The sequence below is a fragment of the Hyaena hyaena genome, unplaced genomic scaffold (genome assembly GCF_003009895.1).
Source record: "Hyaena hyaena isolate Hyena2069 unplaced genomic scaffold, ASM300989v1 scaffold_173, whole genome shotgun sequence".
In the NCBI taxonomy this organism is placed as follows: domain Eukaryota; kingdom Metazoa; phylum Chordata; class Mammalia; order Carnivora; family Hyaenidae; genus Hyaena; species Hyaena hyaena.
Window position 1 is genome coordinate 1,986,083 of NW_024080805.1, and position 18,404 is coordinate 2,004,486.

Below are 18,404 nucleotides of genomic sequence, written 5' to 3' on the forward strand. Positions count from 1 at the left end.
CTCTGCATCTGGTTAAATGGACTTCAGTAATCTGTGCACGGTTACTTCTTACTTATTTTATATCCTGAAAGATATTAAGTCCAACAAGCTTTTACTCACCGAGTCTACAGAGAAAACGGCTAGGCAATTTTTGTTTCAATCTCCGTGTCTCTCTGGAGCACTAGTTCCAGAGGCTGATCAATAGGTTTTATTGTAGACCTTACTGTCTCTAAAAGCATTGTGACCTTATCCTGTCTAAAAATAGTATTTGCTCTCGCCTGCAGAACCTTGACCTGTGAAAACCCATTTGGAACATAACTGACATATCTAGTCAGCTGTATATCCAAGACATGCCCTGTGAATGAATTCCATGCAGAACTGTCCAGGAGAACGCTTTCTTCAAAGAAAAATAAATACCAGTTGTGAACACTGGGAGTGTGCTGGCTTGCCCAGAGAGGTGATGGGCCCCACAGTGGGGAGTGAGAAAGTCTCATGAACTAGGGGGCTGTTGAGAGGGGTGAAGACTCTTCCAGAGGACTCCCAGAGAGTGCATCTGGCCCCCAGTAGGGCAGTGCCAGGTGGCTTTGAACAAGGTCCATGATCCTTTTTAGAGAGTGTGAGTCCCTGAATGCTTTCCTTGGCACCTTGATCTTGGCACTTGGTCTTGAACCTCGGTAGAAGGGAGCCTCCGAAGCAGGACCTAGATGCAAAGAAGTATTTTGGAGTTTAAAGTAACTCCCCTATTTAATAATAAGGAATTATTGTCATTTTAACATTTTTAGCTGTGATAATGGTTTTGTGGTTTTTAAAAAAAAGTCTTTATCTTTTAAAAATACACACCAGAGTATTTGGTGATGAAATGATAGGATGTCTAGAATCAGTGTAAATAATCCAGTGGGTAGGATTGGCAATAGGGTTATAGATAAAACAAATTTGGCCATGAGTTGGTAGTGATTGAAGTTGGATGACGCATCCTGGGGGGTTGATTTGTACCATTCTCTGTATTTCTATATGTATGTGAGATCTTAGTGAAAATAAAGGTGCCACCTGACTGGTGAAGAGAAAAATGGCCTTGCTCAGCAGAAGTTGTTTCTTCACTAAGAATTCAACTCTGAGGTAGTGAGGGGGTCAGGTATCCTTTAGGGAAGAAAGTACTTGTGAGCTCAAGTCTTGTATCTAGAAAGTTCATCGTTAAGGGGGTCCTCTTCGAATCTTCACTGTGCACTGTGCTTCATTCTCCTGGAAGCAAAGCACTGCCCAAAATTTGTTTCAGCATGTGAAGAGGAGTTGCAGCTGGAGTTGAATTGAGAGTTCTGGCACCAGTGCCTCTTTCTTTGTGGTGGGTGTTGGGAAGAGCAGGTGGGACGTATCCATTTACCTGGTAGTGTTGAGGAAGATAAGGCTCTTGGTCCTCCCTGTGACCACTGAGCTCTGGTTGTTTGAGAAAGATGATTTACCTGAGAGGTAGGCTGACCGTGCTGTAAGGGAGAAGGGGACCGAAGCCCAGAGGAGGGAGTTCTGGGGCACAGCCTCTGGAAGATGGGAGAGTGTAGGGCAATGATGGAACAGCTGTAAAGGGGCATTTATTCTGTTCAGCAAAAGCCATCTCAGCTCAGCTTGAAAGCCAGGTCACTGGTGGTCTTTGTGCGACTGGTCACAGGAGAGCCAAGGCGGGCCTGGTCTCTGGCGCATCGGCCCCCTGGAAGCTGAGAGCAGCCTCACAGAGCCATTCCCAGGCTCAAGCCCCTCTGCTTTCACAAAATGTCTGCTCCTGCTCGCTTCCTGCAGAGGCTATTATTAGCAAGTGTCACTCGGTTATCTGAGAGTGGCGCTTTTAGCTGCCATCGAAGTGCCTGACACTTGGGTTTACAGCAGATTAAATTAAATTTTAGGCTGGTTTGGCTTCACTGGCAGTAGACAATAGGACCAGCTGTTGTAGAAATGTAACCTGGCACCCTGAAGAAACTATGTGAGTGCGCAGGCGCTCACGCGTGCACCTATGGGAGTTCTGAGCATGCAGGTGGCTCTTGGGCAATTAAGGACCTGACAAGCCACTGTTGTGGGAATGGCGAGAGGGCCATTGTCTGGGGCTGACCACTGGGTACACCTCTCTTTTCTCTTCTTCGCATTTCATCCCTTCCCCAAAAAAGTGTTTGTTCAGACAGATTGTTTCTCTAACTTGGTTTCATTGTGCTTGTTGACAGAAGGGAGTGTATGATGCTGGAATAATCTTTCTGCTGTTTGCACGTCCATGTCACTGTTTCTCTGCAAAGGGGCTCCGCGTGCATGAAAACACCAGTGGGAACCAACGGAAGGGTGTAGGTGATTTCGGGCTCATTACAACATGGTGACCGAGTTGATGTGATGGCTGTGATGGCTGGTGTAGGCAGAAAGTCTGGTTGCTCCCCTGTCCTGCCTTATACCTTCGACTCCTGTAGGTCCGGCAGGCTATGGGGAAGGTCTTCTCTTTTAGAGGCAAATGTCTTTGCTATCCTTGGCGCTTGGTATGCTTGTGCCTGTGAATTTGGGACCTTTATGCCTCTACTGTTGAGTCAGAGCAAAGTAGTGTATGTCAACATCACTTATTCAGAATTCTTCAGAACACTGCGTGGATAATTTCTCCTTATAAACAGAATGCAAATGTGTACATTATTGCACCAAAGGGCGATGCTCTTTACTTTTATAATCTGGATTTAAAAAAAATTCTGTGGCACTTGATTTCAGTTCCTCAGACTCCAGAATTTATACTCACTGATTAGAAATACATTATGCAAATAATTCAGTTTACATATCCAAATACTGTTTTGCATCATTCACACCTCATGTCTTGAAAAAAAAAAGTGAAATGTTTCCTCAAAATAAACAAAACCTGCAGAAGAGTTTATTGTAAGGGTGAAAATTAGAGAGGCACCCATTTGCCTGGGAACTTTTGAGGAAAAATTTCTAATGCTCGTGCATACATAATCTTGCAACGTTCCTTTTTTTTGGCTTTTACCCATAGGATATGCCATTCAAGGTATATCATATACATACATACATATATACATATGTATATATATGTTATCTTTGGCTTCCTGAATTTTTCAATTTTTTGGAAAAAAGAAGCAGTAGGCTACATCAGATCCACACTTGTGCCTATGTACTTAGAGCCATAAATGAAAAAGTTATGTGGAGGAAATTGAAGGAGATACAAAAATTGCTTTCCAGTGACATGGTTTTGCTGCTAGAGAAAGAGGAGAGGAGAGAGATGAAAACTTTTGATAAGTCTTGTCAAGAGAGAGTTAACTAAGCATAGCCATGAATGCTTCAGTTCCAGAATGGCGAGTGGCAGGGCCCTGCAAAAGTGTCTCTGCTTTCAGTGGCATTTTATTGTCATTGGAGTAATTCAGGGGAATACAGGATATGACCTCGAGGCCTTGTCTTTAGAAGCATATTCCCATGCCCACGTGAATGTCTAAACCAGTGGCTTTGACCTCATGTGTCAGAACAGAATTGGCGTCAGAAATCTGCCCAGGATTCCAGTGGTTCCTGCCTTACTCTCTGGGGCGGTTAACCTACTGCTGTTGCGAAGCATGTCAGGTTTCAGGAGGAATTTCCCTCGGAAGGACGGAAGGACGGCAGGAAGGGAAGCAGGCAGGCGGGTGGGGACCTTGCCTTTGCTCTGCGGTCTGAGTGCCGTCATCTTTCTCGAACGATGCTCCACACCCATCTCCCCTAACAGGTTACAGACACATTTTTGGCACCGCACAAAGTAAGCGTTCCAACATGTTTTTAATCTTTAACTTTCACGTCGTTAAAAGTCTGATGTACTGACTTTCAGCTGCCTGCAGATAGTTCAGGGCACAGCACCTGACAGGTGTAATGTTTTGTGTTTTCTGTCTCTCAATATGGAGGTTATGGAATCAAAAACGCTGCAAAATGCTTTAAAGATGTTGATATCCATATACCAAACTCTCATGGTCCCTAGGTTCTTTCTCGCCCCACTTTCACACCTCCATTTTTTTTGTTGCCTCTATTTGAAAGGGGCCCTTGGTGTACACAGGAGACAAGAAACTTCTCGGCTTAGTATTGTCTCCCAGAGGGTCAGTACTGGGAAACCGCACTTCTCTTCATTTTTTCTCAAGGGTTGAGCAATGTGTCCCATAGCTCTTTCAAAGAACGAAGTGTCCTTTTGTTGTGGGTCATAGGCAGACAGATTTGGTGGCACTGTGGCTGCAGGTCTGAACTTAAATGACGGATGGCCAGTGACAAGTAACCCCATGAACCACCGCTGTGAACAGCTGCATCCTGATCTTTGCCCATCGAGCAGCGGCATGTTGATGGGTCCGTCCAGCTTGACTGGAGAATGAATAGTAACTGCTGGGTCCTTGGCATGCCCTGTGGCACCTCCTTTTACACTGGAGTCCTGGAGGGACTTTTAAGGGAACTCGGTAATGGTAAGTGGGCTCTTAAACTCTCCTCAGTGTTCTCTGATGGGTTTCTGTGTTGTCTCTCACCCACCCCTGGTGGGTGGTGATTCTCAGATTGAGTGCAATGCTTCTCGCCTTGTCCCCCCCTATATCTGTGTGTGTGAGAAACTGACATTCTCATGTGTGATGCCCTCCCATGTGCTGTTTCTGGCTGGCCCCAACTCCTAGTCTCCATTTGAGTAAGCATATTGAAATTCAGGTGGATCGGGATGTCGTTTTATAGGACTAATCTCGACTCTGCTCTAACGCAGACACTTTACAAAGTAAATACGTTTTATTAATAATAAGTAATAACAAAATTATTGGGACTCACTTCATGCTGGGCTGCAGCACACCTGTGTGGAACTAAAGGTCTGATCTAGTACCTTCCTTATACAGTGGGGGAGCTTTGTGGACAAGAGAAGTTGAGGCCCCACCTTTTTGGAGGGTGTCTGGAGAGAGAAAATCTAGGCCTAATTTTGTCTTTTTAAATTAAGATAGCTAATATTTTTAAAGTGTTTAAAAAAATGTCCCCCTTTCTGAAAAATTGACTCTTAGGGCAAAGCTCTTGTTCCTTGCTGACCAGAGTATCTGAGCAATCAGAGAATAAAGTACAGGTTTTTGAGCCCAATTTCCTTCATGAAAGGGGGAAGTAAATATTTACTGAGCATCTTCTTTGTAGACATAGAGTCATGAAGTCTTATCATCTACCCTCTCAGTATACAGACGAAGAAGGTGGAGGCTGAGGAGGGGCGATGATGGGCTTGAGGCCACTCACTGGGCAGTGATAGAATTGGCGCAGAGCCCAGGCCTCACACCTTCACCTGGCTCGCTCTACCAACTCATACAGCCTCTCCTCACCCGGCAGGACCCGGGGTGACCCTCTGGTGCTTGTGCCGAGAGACTCCTGCTGCTTCCGGTGCTTTTATGTGTGCCGGCTAGAATGCTTTCCAGAACTGGAGGTTTGCTGAGAAAGACTCCAGAGAACGGTCGTGTGCTTTGCCCTTTCCTCCCAGCCTCCTTCTTTCCCTGCCCTGTTTTGAGCAGGCTTGCCTGCCGTATTTCCTGACGGGGCTCATACAGTGTGGTAGCTCTGAGGTTTGCACAGTGTGCGAATGGAACAGCTTGGCATTTTAATCCAGATCACTGGGCATGGGGGGATGGAGCTGGGGTGGGAGGGGAACCTATATCTTGTCAGTGGTAGACGGGTCTCGAGAATTGACCAGCTCAATGTCTTCCTCCTCCACATGTGTTCTATTTTTAAAGACATCTCTCAATAGCAGGAAATCCTTCCTTTTGTCTACCTTAAATCTCTTATGCTTCAGTTTAAACCCATTTCCTCTTCATTCTAGGGAAGACAGAGCCTCTCATCACTAGCTTTGGGCTGAAACCCCTCATATTTTACAGTTCTTTGCTCTGTTCCCTGCCACTTAGCCTTCTTGAATAATCTCAGTTCCCTGAACTTGAATTCATGGATCTATTATCTTTTAACCTGTTTATCATTTTTCTACTTCTCTTTAGACCCTCCTGCTTCTAACCTTTTTGAATCTTTTACTCAAACACTGGTCTGATTACTGTGTAGTACGCTGGCCAGATACCTTAGTATTTTCCACATTCCTTACTCTGAGACCTGCACTCGGGTATTTTGCTTACTTTTTTTAAAAAAGCAAGCATTCATGCTCAGCCTGGTGTCCACGAGGAATTCTAGCTCTTCTTCAGCCATCTTTGAGTACAGTTAAATTTTCACTCCCAACTGTATCGAAGCCACATCTCTCCTTTTCCAGACTCTCTTCTTTGTCCCTGTCCATACTGAACTTAGTTCTCCCCCGGTGTCCCAAGCCCTGTGGCCACTTCTCTGCTTCACCAGGTGACAGAGGGTTATGATCCTGCCTCTGAAGCGTCTCCTCCTTCTTGGCTCCTCTCCCAGTGACAGCTTCATGGAGGCTGAGAAATACAGTGAGTGGCCTTTCTTGCCTCACTTACTGCTGGTGAGAGAGTTGTTCATAACTTTCCGCTGACATCTGGAGAATGTAGGCTTTGGGGAGCAGAGCCCAGATTCCCTGGGAGCCAGCAAAGCCAAGTCTTTTTTGAGTTTCCAGCACAACTTGTGTTATAGTAATAGGAGTTGGTCATTGTGTTTAATAGTAAAACAAAACCTAAGTGCACATGAAAAGCACATCCCTTCTGTGTGCTGGGGTGAGGAGAGGTGACAGCAAGTGTGTAGGATGCTATGAAAAGCATTACGGACATGGGAAAGCATTTCAGAGCACACAAACATGGCATGAGTAATGTCAGGCTTATAGCCACAAGGCTAGATTTTCAGCCCTGCCTCCCTTTCATGTACCCTGGTTCAATCAGGACGTATATGGAGTGGTGAGAAGAGGGGTTGCCTGCCCTTCAGATTGCAGGGTATTTGTAGCCCAGGACCGTTTAGTGGGTGTAGGTCCAGTAGAGCCCAGAGAACAGCCTCTGTCTGGATCTTTCTCGGACTGCCTTGCTCACTTCCTGCTCTGCCTAGCCCAGAGGTGATTCGGTAATCCCCACAGTATGACCTCACAGTGGGTTAGGTGGCCTGGGAACTTTAGCCTTCAGTCTCAAGTCAGGAGCACAAATAAAGAAGCTGGGATGTTGAGTGATCAAGAATCAGTTGGCAAGTCCTACATCCATTTCTGACCCTGCTCCCAGGTGCTCTTCTGTTCACCACCACATTCTCCTTGGCTGAAAGCGCTGGGCTGTGTGTTTCAAGGAATAAAGAGGTAACCTGGTCCCATACGCGTGCACAGAGTTCTTGCTGCTGGGTTTGCCTTTCCCTGAGCTGAAGGGCTCCAAGGCCACTTCCCCAGCTAACTAAGAATGTGTGAGTGGGGACACAGCAAAGTCCTGACCCCTATCAGGAACTGGCTGCAGTCCCTCTGCTTCCTTTGGAGGAGGTATTGCCCCGGGGTTAGTGAGAGGGCATCGGTAGTATTCACACTGCCTCCTGGGGGTTGGTTTTTTCTACTGCCCAAACCATAACCGTTTCGAAGGTGGGGATCAGGTTTTATTTTTTTTTTGTATTTTCATGTCTCACATAATGCTGGTCCATATATGGTGTTTAGTTCATACTTTGTTCTGGGTGATTAACTAAAAATTGAAAGTCAAGGCTGTCGATTGGATCCCCTGGCTCCCTGTCGAGGAAAGGTGCGGAGGCTAGGTGAGTTTACCTTCCTCTTTCTCCCTGTGGAAAAGATGGGAAGAGGTTGGGATGGGTATGATGCCTTCACGGACTTCACTTGCAGGCGCATTGTCTCTTGATGGAGCAGTGAGCTCTTTGTAGCTCTGCCGCTTACCTGAAGTCGGTGTGGGGGAGGCTTCTCAGGGCTGGGCCAATCCTGAGAAGGGCAGCTAGGGCTACCCTGTGAGTGTCTGTAGCTGGGAGCCTAGCTCGTGTTTGGAAGGGAGTGAGTCCTGCTTTTCTTCTGGTAGTTCTGGCTGGTGCTGGGTTGGGTTTAAGTGGTGATATTCTCTTTCTTTCTTTTTGTGTATGTGTATGCAAGACCTTTGATATTTGAGTAGGGAAATCCTCTCTAATGCTTGGAATTCACAGACTCCGGCAGTGTGTTACCCTTTTCGGTGTGTTGTGAAGAGACTCATCCAGACCAACTAGATTTATTTGTACAGCTTTGATTTCTTTCATAAGAACAAAATTCCAATTTACGTTTATGTTTAGCTGGCCAGACAGCTCTGAGTCCCAGGACTGTCCGGAACTGGATTGCTCAGCGTGGCCAGGCTCAGCACTGCTGTCCCATCAGTGGCCAGGGTGCCTGTGGCCTATCTCATGGTACTGGAGGTGGTCCAGCACAAAATCACTCCCCTTGAGAACCTGCGGGAGCACTGCTGGCTGGAAGTGACCCTGGGGAAGTCTAGGAGTCCCTGTGCTCTGCCTCGGCCTACCTGCCTGCCTTTCTTTCTCAGGCCAGGCAGCATTCCTAACTCTCTTCTCCCCACCCCTCCCCTCCCTTGCTGTTCCTTCCCCTCCCTTGCTCTGTCTTTGGGCATTTAGGAGAATTCAAGATAGTGGATATAGAGTCCAAGTCTTCACCACAGGCCAGAAAGCTTCTTTTCCATAGAGGTGTCTGTCTGTGGAAGGTAGCGAGTTGCTGGCCTGTTGAGAAGATGGGTCTCTGGCCCATTGAGCCCCAGAAGTTTATAACACAGGACCCCTTTGTCAGCGTTGACCCAGCTGTGCTCTCTTCTAAAGCTGGGTCTTAACTTCTGATTTCCCAGAGACTGGTACGATGGGAGTATTAGTTGTGGCAGGAGGCTTTATTTTTCCTCCATGGTGGCCAGGGATGAGTTGGTTCTGTCATGGATGGGAGCAGGCAGCCAGCCCTTAGAGGGAGGTGGGGTCTAGAAGGGAAAGGGCAGGACAGGGAAGGTCCTGGCAGGACCTGAAGATAAGCTGCAACAAGAGAGAAGAAGCAGGAGTTCTTGCTAGAGACAGAGCCAGCACCCATCTCTGGTGAAGGTTCCCCTATGGGTGCTTGGCCTTAGGGCACCTGGACTGTGGCTTCTGCAGTGTAGCCTCAAGGAGAGCATGGAAGCAACATCTCCCTTACCATCTGGCCTTGAGCGGCCCTGAGGACTGATCCCAGGAGGCAGGAACTCCATTTAGCGCCACTCCTAGTACGCAGTTCCTTGTCCCACACTCTACCATCTTGCCATGGTATCGACTGCATAGATGGGGAATCGAGCATGATAGGGGGGTGCCTCAAACCTAATTAGCTTGTGAGTCCCTTACTCTGGTCATCCTCCTTCCAGGGGAGAACATTTCAAAGAGTTGTGTTGGATGAGAAAGACAAATTCATCACCCCCAAAGGCTTGGTGGCCTGTGGAGTTTCGTGCTGGTGGGGTAGGTCCTCACTATCCCTGAAACTCTTCTTAAAAAGTGACTGTTCAGTAGGCAGCCCATACGCTGCCTCTCTCAGGGGTAACTAGAGGTGGTGGTGTGGTCAGATGTAACTTGTCAGCTGTGCCCTGGGGTATCTGTTTTTGGGTGAAATTCATCTGTGCGGTGGCTAAGTGGTAAAACGCCTTCCTCCTGTGTCATCCAAAAGGACATCATGTGGGTGGGCAATGTGGTCAAGTGTACTCCTTCACTTTAGATGTGTGTTGCGGTAAAACCTGCCCGTTCTCCTACCCCTCCTTCAAGGTGACTCATAGTTGAGAAACTGAAAGAAAATAAGCCATCTTCACCAGACTGTGAACCTCTCCAGGCACTGAACCAATCTCAAGTGATGGGGATGTCCTGATGCCTACCTCACTGAAGCCTCTTAAATTAGATAAACAACATGGAGTTCTGCAAGGGCTTTTGTTTTCACAGGGCCAAAGAAGCAGAGCTGAGGAGAGAGGCAGATGCCATCTAATCTCGTTTTGTAATTCAACGTGTGTTTATTGAACACTTATTATGTGCCCAGCAGTGTATCTATCAGGTGCCAGATGTGCAGAGGTCAGCAAGAGTAGGCAAGCTTCCTCTCATGAAACTTTCTCATTTGGGAGATGAGTGTGTCTGTGGGCAGGGAGGGCAAATCCTTTCTGCCTGAGGGCCAGACACAGACATGCAGCTGGAAAATGGAAAGTCCCCAGGCCAGGAGAGGACAAGGGACTGGTCCGGGCCACCAAGCTACTTAGCATGGCTTAGCCACCATCCCCATTAGGTTTTTCTGAGTCCCCAGCCCATACTTCTTCTAGCGCATCAAGAGGCTGCCTTTAGCTACTCAACATTTATAGATGGGGATGTAGGTGCCTCTGAATTGCCCCCTTTAAATCATCGTCTCGCAGCTCCTGGGGAAGGTGAGCAGAAAGCTTCCTTTGCAGCTCACACTTCAAGTGTTTCTTAGCCTTCCAAGTTGTTTGGATAAAGTTGTGGCCCCAGGTCGCTGCACACATATTCACTTTGGAGTCCCTGAGACGCTTCTATGTCCTGGGAAGACTTACTGTATCTTTGGCCCACTTAGTACTAAGCACTGAGCCATGTCCTTTCTAAGGCATTTGAATGCCTGTCCCAGTTACTGGCAGGCCAGCTTGGTGAGTGGGGGGCAGCGAGTGCAGCACCTCATATTCTTATTTATTTGTTTGTTTTGAAAGAAAAGAATTCTCTCTTGCTTTACCCTTCTTCCTGTTCTTTTGCCTCCATGGAAACAAAATGCACAAAGCTTGGAAAAGAATTAGTGACACTCCGCCCCACCAATGTCTTATATTACGAGCTTCTTCTGCACCTACTGCATTTTCAACTTATTACAGCTTTTCTGTGGCTTGGAAAATTCGTTGACTGAGTGATGATTGTTTTCATGAAACAGTGCAACTTGTAAAGCAATGGTTGTCATTAATAGTGCAGTTATGTAGAGAGTAGTTCTTTAAGCCTTCAGTTTCAAATCAGATTAGCGCTCTGTTAACTTAAAATAGCCCCAAAAAAGAAGAAAGAAGAAGAAAAGAACTGTCGGAAATCAGAGGGAAATATTAGCATTATGAAACATGTTAACAAGTGGCCATTAGCACTTTATGTCTGCATGAATAGCATCTTTAAGTGTTTTATTGGTAACAGAATAGAGTGGAGTCACATAGAATGGCATTACTTTTCAAATTGGCAAGTTCTTTTAATTCAGACTTCTTGTTATTGCCTACTGGGGAGCATTTATTCACCTGTCAAAATGTACACCAGGGTGGGAAAAGGTACTTTAGCTGCTCTGGCTGATCCCCGGCTCTCAGGTATAAGGGATTTGTCCCTTTATCCTGTCTCCAACTCCCCCTGCCCCCTAGCACCCTCCCCACCAGCAGGACGGGTGAGTCTGAAAGCACAGAAGGTGATGAGTGATGCTATGGAGGAAGTGGCCCAGTGCTACGTAAGTATGTGGGCATATGCCTCTCAGTGTGCCCAGGCACGTGGCTGGCTGCCACAAGGTGTGTGTGCAGATCACTGAGCTGGGGGCGCCTGGAAGAGCTGCTGGTGGTGGCCACCTCCCCAGGCTCTCAGCTTCTTCTTCTGGAGGTTCCTTCTAACCCTTAGGGAAAAGACTCCATTTTGGTCTTGACTGGCCTCTCTCAAGAGCCCCCCACCCCATTCTTTTCCCTTTCCCAAAACAGCTGAACCCCTCTGCGTTATGATGCAACGTGCTGCTCCCTCTGGGCCTCGGGGCCTGTGGGGAAAATGGAATTTGGCAGAAATTCAAACTCCAAAGCCAAAGTGACCCCAGGTCTGGCTGCCTGATGGTTTTATAGATATGGTGTTGAGTGGCCTCCTGGCAGTTTGGGATTCTGGAGGTTCTCTCATTCATTTTTCAACACAGTTTTTGCAAACTTGCCATGTGCCAGGAACTGTTCTTGGTGTTGAGCGCATAGCAATGATCAAAGCATTCAAAAATTCCTGACCTTGGGGTGCCCCCATTCTAGCTGGGGAGACAGATAGTAAATGAATAAAAATGTGAATTATATAGTGTGTCAGACTGTGATCAAACTGCTTTGGAGAAAAATAAGGCGAGGGTGAGGGATGGGGAATGTGTGGTGGGCGCACTTTAAATAGGATGGTTAGGGATGGCCCTGCCGAGAAGCAAAGGAAGGCTCCAAGGAATGAGACAATCGGCCATGTGGATTTCTGGGGGAAGAGAGTTCCGAGCCAAACAAATAACAAATACAAAGAACTTGTGCATAGTCTTCCTGGTTGTTGGAGGAGGAGCAAGGGGCCCTTGTAGTCCGAGTGGAAGGTGTAAAGGAGGTGGGTGGGAGCTGAAGTCCAAGGGACAAGAGACCAGGGCCTTGTTGGCCATTGTGAAGACTTTGGCTTTGACTCCACGGCAGATGGAAGCCACTGGAGGAGTGGCATCATGTGACTTAGATTTCTAGAAGGTTACTTTGGCTGCTTTTTGAGACTTGGCGGGGGGTGGGGGGGGCGGGAGGTGAGGCAGAAGCATTCAGAAGTCTGTTGCCCAAATCCTACCCATATGATGGCAGCTTGGACCGTGGGGGTGGGCGTGTGAGAGGGGGCTGGATTCTGGACACATTTTGAAGGTGAAACTACCAGGACTCACTGACATATTGGACGTGGGCTGTGAGAATCAGAGGAGTCAAGGTGGACCCTAAGATGTTTGGCTTGGTGACTGGAAGGAAGGAATTGCTGTTAGCTGGGATAGGGAAGGCGCTGGGATGTGTCTGAGAGGATGGAGGTGCTCAGTCGAAGCTGTGGGGCTCCTCTTTCTCTTCCACTTAGAGCCACAGGTTGCTGTTAGACTGTTCTGCTCAGGAAGGGGTGGGAGGGAAGGGAGTGTGGCCCTCATGGGGCAGTTGGGAGACCTCCAATAGATTGCTTGTAGCTGAGATGACTTAGGCCAAGCTCTGACTTGTAGTTGTTTAGAAAAGGTGCTTTTTTTTTTTTAACTGTTTTATTCAGTTTCTTTCTCTATTGTTTGTTAGCTACCAGAGACAACTTGATCTTTTGACTCAGAAATATGTGCTTTGTGTCTTGCATTTCTTTCCCGTAGCTTGTTTTCTCAGAGCCCAGGTCAGTCATCAGAGGCTGCTGGTGAACCATGGGATTTGGAAATGGGTATATAAGCTGCATCTTTCCCTGGACTTCATTCTCTCCAGGTGCCGGAGGATTATCAGGAATCCACGGCCACTGTGTCATGTACCCCTAAAGAGTCCTTTTCTGAAGACGTCTCTGTGGCTCTGCTGTGCCCAGATCTGCCACTCCACCCAGGGCTTGGAATTTCTTATGGAAATCTGTTGTCCTCCTTTCCATAGGTCCTCCTCCTCCCTTTCCCCATTCCTGGAAAGAAGTTGGCTGGCAGATAGAGTGTTTTTCCTTGAAAGGAGAGAGGAGAGCCCTCTAATGGAAAAGTAAAATAATTCTCGGAATTCTTATTACACCCAAGCCAGCCAAAGCTGAGACCAAGTAAATTATTTGGGGGTAATTTGCAAGGGCCTGAATCAAACAAATTGCTTTCTTGCACTGACCTCTCAGCATGACTGTTTAGAGCAAAAGCTGGCAACGTTAGGAGTTTGATGAGAAACAAGAAAGAGTATTTTTGTCTGAGCCACTTGTGTGTTGAGGGTGTCTTCTAGGCTTTAGGGCTCAAAGGTGAATGAAGATCTTTTGCCAACAACAGGTTCCTTATCAGAGGAGGCACTCCTTTTACCTCAAGTCTCAAACGACCTTAAATAGCAGTGTTTAGAGCAACGAGTTTAGCATCCATCAAGTTAGCCTTAGTTTTTTCTTTATCTCTTCCACAGTGCCGGCTTTGCTACATGTAGAGCAAATGATTCTGGAATCCTAGGTGGCCCAAGGGAGAGAGCCCACAGTAGAGTCCAGTCTGCCAACTTAAAGGTCCAGCCTGTTGTCAAAGAGGCTTTAGGGGAAATCCAAATGTCTCCAGCCTTTCCCATGGTCCCAGATACGTAAGCACCAACCTCTTCCTGAGTCAAATGGAGATGGGTTCCTAACGTCTCCCTCCTCATAGCTCCACCCCTTCTTGACCAGTTTGCTGAAGTGCCTGGGATCCTTTGCCCACCAAATACATCCTTCCCATCCTGGAGGAAAACAGTGTCCCCTTCAGAAAGGGAGAAGTCCACTGTTCCATAAACTTACAACCACATTCCTTTAAAAATGTGTCTTGGGGATGTTTGTCTCGCAGCAGCTGGCAACTGCCTTGTTTTTGAAGATGTTGGACTCAGTGACTGGGCTGCCCTGTGGGCCCCTTCCACTACTGCAGGGAGAATGGTCTGAGGCACAATTCTTTGTCCCCCCAAGAAGCTTCCCTCTGGCTCCTCTGTCACATCAAGCCTTGTCTGCCACACTCTAAAAGAAGTGTGGCTGAGTTTGAGTTTCATACTAGTTTTTATTTCTGTAATTTTTTGTAGTCATTGTTTGGATGGGGGGGTTGGTAGGCAACCCTGGGGTAATCAGCACGTTAGGTTGGCTCTTTGAGATGAGTAACTACTTAGCTGTTGCTCAACTACTTTTGTTTGTGAACTAAAGGGCAGCAAGCACCATGACATGAGAGAATTTCAGGTTTATTGTGATTTCTTTTTTATGTTTGCATATGCCCTGCTCAGTGAGGGCACTACCTGTAACCCCACAGGAACTAACACCAAAGGCCATATGATTTTATTTGATTATAAAGCTTTAGAAATCTGCGTGTGTAAGATGTCTTTTGTGAATTTTTTTTTGTTCTTTTGCTTTAGCAAGTGTAATAATAATCCGTAGTAATTATCCCATAGTATGCTGTCCTTTGTTACAGGAGCACTGGATTAGTGTGAAAACGTGTCCTGTATACTGTTTCAACAGCTTGATTTTGCTTCTTCCTTTCCCCTTCCATCCCCACCCCTCCTTTTCTGTCCTGTGCTATTTGGAAGACAATTTCCACATTTCTGCCATATGTCTTAGAAAAGCTCAGGATTTAGAGGTGGTAGCAGACTTAGGCCAGCAAGCTTAGTTCAGGTGGGGAGGCAGCCCTGTGTAGCAGAGACTGTTATGCAGACTGAGAGCTTTTCAAACAGCTGCATTTGGAAATAGTGCTTCCCCTTCCCTGCCCTCTTTTCTTGAGAGACTCCCAAACATCTGAAAATGCAAAAGCACTTCACCAGGTTTTAACTTTTCTGGCTCAAACAGAAGCAGCTTCAAATCAACAAGAGCATAGCAGTCTTTGTATGTTTTCTATTTTTTGAGTGTTTCAAGCAAGACAGGCCCTTTCTTTTCTTCCTTTCTTCCCAGCCCCCTTTTCCTTCCTTCCTTCCTTCCTTCCTTCCTTCCTTCCTTCCTTCCTTCCTTCCTTCCTTCCTTCCTTCCTTCCTTCCTCCCTCCCTCCCTCCCTCCTTTCCTCTCCTCTCCTCTCCTCCTCTCCTCTCCTCTCCTCTTTCTTGGTGCCTTGTTTTGCATTCTGCTGAACTGGAAGAGCATTTAATCCTTGGCCTCCTGTCTGTTGAGATACTATGTTTTTTTAATAGTGCTTGTTTATGACTAAGGTCAAAGACAGTATTTCAGAACAAAAATTAGAGTTAGTTCATAATTGAGTACATATGTATGTAACTGTTTATTTTTATAGTTTGCTAATTTATTTTTAAACTGCTCAGTTATGCCAACATGTTTATAGCTCTGTTCATCACATGCCTTACCAGTCAGGGTGTTAAAAGGCACATGCTTCTCAATAGTTTAGATCCCAAGTTAAATTAGATAATGCTATCAGGTAGCAATTTAATTACATTAATTGAATGTTTAGGCGGAAAGGTAGTTTTGCAGAGGCTGTAATGAAACAACATTTATAAGTACCCATGTATAAATCTCAGCATTAGAGACATGATTTGAGGTTGCTGACAGAAAAATGGATATATATCAGGCGTTTAGAAGGGAATGTGAGGGGGTTCTATCAGCGGTGGTAAATGCTGCCTTCACAGTTTCGGAGGCTGATGGGCACGGCCATTTCCTTCGTTTCCTTCGTGAGCTGCCTTTATCATTAGTCCTCTGAGCAAAGACACACAAAGGCACTTGGGTGTGTGTGTATAGCCAGGGCTTTCCTGGGAGGCAGCATGCCAGCTCGGGCTGGCTCACTGAGCCTGAAAAGACGAGACACCATCTAGTGAGGTCTTTGTCACCTCGGAGGGTCGAGGCTTGGCACACTTGGCTTTATCTCCGTGGCACTCCAAGCCGGCCGTGTCCAGGATCCGAGGAAGGCCATCTGAGGGTTCCAGGGGATTTTACAGACTGGGATGGAAGCCACTGACAGAGAGAGCCCTGGGGCATCAGATGTGGCAAGTCAGCCCACAGCTCTTGCCTATGGAGGTGGCTTCCTGTGACGCAAAGGGAGTTAATTAAGTGAGGGGGCCGGAGCCCCAGTCCCTTGGTCAGCTGCCTTCCCTCCATGCCCTTGGACAGAATTGGGAGCGTTGGCATTTGGGTAGTATGACAGGCTGTTTGGGGCCCAGGTGTTCCTTCCCACCGCTCTTGATTTAGTGTGGTGGGTATCAGGTGATGGCTAGCAAAAAGGGATTTTTAGGTGTGCTAACAACAGATTCTTTGCCTCTGAGTAACTCATTGTCCTCTGACACCATCTGCTTTCACCCCAGCTGCAGAGCCTAGTGTGGTGGCCCGTACACCCTGCAGCACCCTGTGTGGGTTATTTACCAAATGCCACCCTGCCTCCCTCCCAGTACCTGGCAGATAAGTCAGGTGGGCCTGCTGTGGCTCCCGGGTGTTCTCTGGATGTGAACTTCTTCTGCCCACTGTTGTTTTGGGGGATACCGTCCCCCTCCCTCGGGTGGAATTGTTCCTGGCCGTATCTGTAGCCTGCCCTTCCCCTTGGGAGGCAGCCATGAATGACTTCATCTAAAATTAAAGACCCAGATGGAGGATTACCCTCCTCATCACAGACTGGCCACATTGGGTCCCTTGCCCCTGGGAGGGAGGGGAGTGAGGGGGAGAAAGAGGTTGTAATTTCAAAATACTCTTGCTTTGGTGGCTGGAAGGTGTCAGTCCACTGAAAGAGAGCTGAGGGAGCTGCAAGGAAGGGCGGGCAGGTGTGCCTTTGAGGGGAAGGAGGCCTGATGTTGGGGCAAGAAGGTAAAGGAGGGTTGGCCTGGCCCCCAAGGGGAGGGCAGACACGCTCTCATTCCTGCTTGCAGATGCGGGGTTTGTCCAGCTGAAAGCAGCCCCACTTGGTTGAGTACCTGATGAGTGATTTTCCCCAAGTTGACAGCTGCTCCGACACATTTCACCTGCAAGTCCTGACAGAGCGGTGTGTTCTTGTGGGGCTGTTGTTCCTGCAGTAGGCATTTGGAAGAATCTGGAAGAATGGGGTTCCAAGGCATGACCTTGAAGCAGTTTCTCAGTAGTGGTTCCTTCCCTCCTTGCCAACCCTGTAGCTTTTTTGTTTGGCTTATGAAAAATCAGACCCACCCCTTTTAAATATCCACTGTGCTATTAATAATGTGAAGAGAAATTAAATCACAGTATGTTTTTCTGGTTCTTGAAGAAGCCCTTTGATGAGCATTGTTAGATCTGAGCTTCATCTCGTGAGTAGCCTTGTGAAGAGGCAGGAGAGGGGGCATGTGAAGCCCAGACAGGTTAAAGAGCAGGTCTGCTCTCACACAGCTACAGGACAGACTTAGGGTTCAGACGCAGGCCCTCCATCCGTTCGCCCACAGGGCAGACAGTCGGGGCTTGCAGAAGGCTGCTCTTGGGTGGAAGATCTATTTGAACAGTTGGGAGCAGGGACGTCGGTGGGAGTGCTCCCTGCTCAGGGAGGCAGGTGATGGGAATTAGTATGATATTTGAGGGTTTGCAGGGGCAGAAATGTGCCTGACATTCAGCCTTTCTGTATACTTTTAAGAATTTATTGCCATAGCCCCCAAGCACCAGGGGAAATGTTAACTTGGAGAAGCTTCTCAATAAATACCTCAGGTACAGTTCCTGGTGAGCAGCAGTCCCTGTTTCTTGGCTCACACCTACCTGCCTGCCATGCTGAGAGAAGGCTCTGAAGAGGAGGGTCTGGGGGAGACAGACATACAGCTGGTCATTTTAGCACCCTTGGTCTTCTGTTTATATTTTCTTTTGACTGACTTTCCCTGGGTTCCAGGATGCTGAGCTCCCCTTACAAGGAGAGCATTAGTGTAAATCTAAAAACCACAGGTAGTTAGAGGTTGACTTGTTTGTTTTATTATACCTTCGTCTTTGGGAAAGTGGGCTGGCAAGGTGGAAGGTTCAAGTGTGTGTAATATTCTGGCATTCAGATTGGTGGTCTCCTCTTCCTTTGCAGTGGGTGGCTGGGTTGGGTGAACCCTGAAGCAACTTAGAAAGGGAAGGGTGGGCCAGACAAGTTTCTGGAAGGTTGTGCGTGTTCATCATCACTCCTGCATGTGTGCCAGCCAGCAGCTGTGCGTGATGGTGGGGAAACCGCCGTGTGGTGTGAGCCCTGGGTCTTGTTCGCTTGTGTGAAGTCTCAGTGGGCAGGT

General features: G+C 47.4%; 1 protein-coding gene across 3 annotated transcripts in view; it reads left to right on the forward strand.

Annotated features, from left to right (window-relative positions):
• Nucleotides 1-18,404, forward strand: part of BCL11A (BAF chromatin remodeling complex subunit BCL11A) — a 99,738-nt gene that overhangs the window by 31,034 nt on the left and 50,300 nt on the right. The gene's annotated exons all lie outside the window — the stretch shown is intronic.